Source organism: Triticum urartu, chromosome 1A, assembly GCF_056163025.1.
Source record: "Triticum urartu cultivar PI428250 chromosome 1A, HENAU_Tu73, whole genome shotgun sequence".
NCBI lineage: Eukaryota > Viridiplantae > Streptophyta > Magnoliopsida > Poales > Poaceae > Triticum > Triticum urartu.
In genome coordinates, this window is record NC_141873.1 from 409,397,996 (window position 1) to 409,400,743 (window position 2,748).

General features: G+C 53.5%; 1 pseudogene; it reads right to left on the minus strand.

Moving 5' to 3' along the window:
• Positions 1 to 643: 643 nt before the first annotated feature.
• Positions 644 to 2,492, minus strand: LOC147991460 (uncharacterized; annotated as a pseudogene).
• Positions 2,493 to 2,748: the final 256 nt, after the last annotated feature.

The window sequence follows — 2,748 nt, forward strand, 5'->3', positions numbered from 1 at the left end:
GTTAGGCATCACTGAAGTCTTTCTGTCTGCGTGATCTGAAGACTTATTACACTTGAGGACTGTGAATCCTCTAGCCGGTTAGGCGTCGCGTTCTGAGCATCCAAGAGTCATTATGGATCGCCGATGAACGAAGTTTGTGAAGGTTTGGAAGTCTACCTTGAAGACTTACCAGAGTGATTGGACGAGGACTATGTGTCCTTAGCTCAAGGGAATAAGGTGAAGACGCGGTCTTCTGAGTTGAATCTCAACCTCCCTAACCAGACGTACAGTTGTCACAGCAACTGGAACTGGTCCAACAAATACCTGTCCTCACCAAGAAACTGGTTCTATCCTTACCTCTCTCTTTACTTACAGTTTGTCTTCGTGAAGTCATTGTCTGCTTGCATGATCTGATTGACTTCACTGAGTGAAGATTGTTGTTGACTGGCTTCATACTATCTTCCATCTTGATCCATTCTACCTAGCTAATGATAGTCTTCGTACTTTCACTTCATTGCTTACTTAACTATGGCTTGTCTAGTGTGTCTACCTTCCGCTGCATGTTAATAGGTTCATTTCTACTGCTTGTCTTCAAAACCCCCGTGTATTGAAGACTTTCATAAAAATCGCCTATTCACCCCCCACTAGTCGATAACTAGCACTTTCAGGGAGTGCATGACCTCGCAGCTTCATCGGTTCCCAATGCAGCATCCTGACACGGAGTGGAAACAGTGGTCGGGCGGGGGGAGACAGGGGTCGGCGCAGCGCCGTCCGGATTAGACGCGGGTGGGAGGAGTGGGGGAGCCCGATTTGGCACAGACAAAGAGACAAAAGGGGGTGCCTGGGTTCTAGCGAGAGGGACGCATGCATGCATATCCTCGAGTGTTGCGTATGGGTCTTTGAGAGGATTTGGTCTGTCTGACTCCGTCGCGTAGCCATCATTGTGCATGGGGCAGGCCCAGAGAGCTTGCATGGGGGAGGGGACGTACGGGTCGTCCGTGAGGGCGGCTGGGGTTGGGTCGTGCATGCATGGGCTGGGTGGCACGAAGGGGCCCAGGATAGAGACGGAGCGCGGCTGGAGCGGGGTATAAGAAAAGGAGTGATAGAGTGCTAGATGTCGGCCGCAGTGAGAAACCACCTCGTCTAGCTGGTCAAAGAGAAAAGGCCGAAAACCAGAGAAGTTCAGAGATCCGGACTTAAGAATTTGAATCTTAGCCAAGCGGGAGAAGATGCCAGTTTTGAAAATGAGCTCATCTACCTTGATTGCATGAAAATCTTGTTTGACCGAAAAACAGTGGTTTAGAGCTGACTCAACAAGCCCTTCATTAGGGCTAACAGCTAGTGGCATAAAGGTGACCCAGAAACAGTGGATGTGAGAGGTATAATGCATATGTGGTGGTAGTTGATTAGGGTGACTAGCATGAAGCATACGGTAAAAAAAACTAATACCAGGCCGAGCACGTCTAACCTTGGGCATGTTAAGGGATGTTGACGGTGAGGACGATGAAGTAGAGATGTTCGTCGTCGGAGAGGAAGCCGTGGATCCATGCACGGAGGGCTTGGCCTTTACAGCGAGCGAGCGTCCAAAGCCACTCGGAGTAGGCGGACGAGGGAAGCTGATCAACATGTCCCGTTTATGGAAGTCGCCCATGGCAGCGATGAGGTTGGCTACCCCGGGGTTGGCAACGGTAAACGAGAAGCAAGAGTCTCCCTCGTCGACAACGCTGAAGTGGGGGAAGCAGCCACCGAAGAGGCGAGCGAGGATGAGGGCCATGGAGCCAGCGGTTAGGGCAAACGGGAATTGGATGACGCGGGCGTACATGCGGCAACCATGGAGGTTGTGGCATGGGTCGATGGTGATAGTCGACCGGAGTTGCGTGGAGACCACACCTTCGAAGTGAAGGCAGAGGTCTTCTGGAATTTGCAAGCAGATGGCGAGCGACATGCATGAGGCGGCCGCGGCAGGCGTGGGTGGAAGCAGAGGTAGTGAAAGAGCGAAAGAAAAGGTGTAGTTACGATGGCGGATCGATTTTTGGTCGAGGATGATCTCCGCGACCCACGGGGAAGCCACATGGAAGCGGAAGACCAGGGGGGAGAAGTGGGCGACGAAGAAGTCTGCGGCGCAGCCACCAAGGGTGGCTTGGAGCAGAGCAGCTACGGTGATGGCGTCAAGGTGGCGGGTGGAGAACTCAAAGACGATGTAGAGGGGCGACGCAAGGTGCAACACCGGCGTGGTGACTGCGAGGCAGCGGTAGTAACTGCAGTCATCTTCGAACTCCACCCATGGCGTTGCCACGTCCCAGGAAGCAACGGAGAGCCACCTGCCCCGCTTTAACGTAGGGAAGGTCAAAGAAAGGTGATGGTGGTGGCGCAACAGAGTGGAGCAGCGCGTCCAAGGGGCTGGTGATGAGCGTGTGGCCATGGGAAGAGCTTGCGGCGACCGGAGATGGGCTGGGTGCAGGGTGGTGGAGGGCCAGTGGTGGGAGGGGGAGAGGAGAGGAGAGGCGCGCCATCCTATCCTACTTCGTTGATTCCGGCCGAGTAATAAATTAATTTAGAGAAATCGATCCATCCGCAATTCATGTATGTAATGCATGCACCATCCCTTCTTCTTCCTGCCCACGCCCTGCTTCCCGTCCGAACGATCACCCGTAGTAGGGTAGCCGGCAGTAATACGGCCAAAGAGAAATGTGTTGGCAACAACAAGCTGATTAAGAGTTTGATGTGTGGATCGACCGTCAGTTCGACACCTCACCGGAAGCGGCGGGT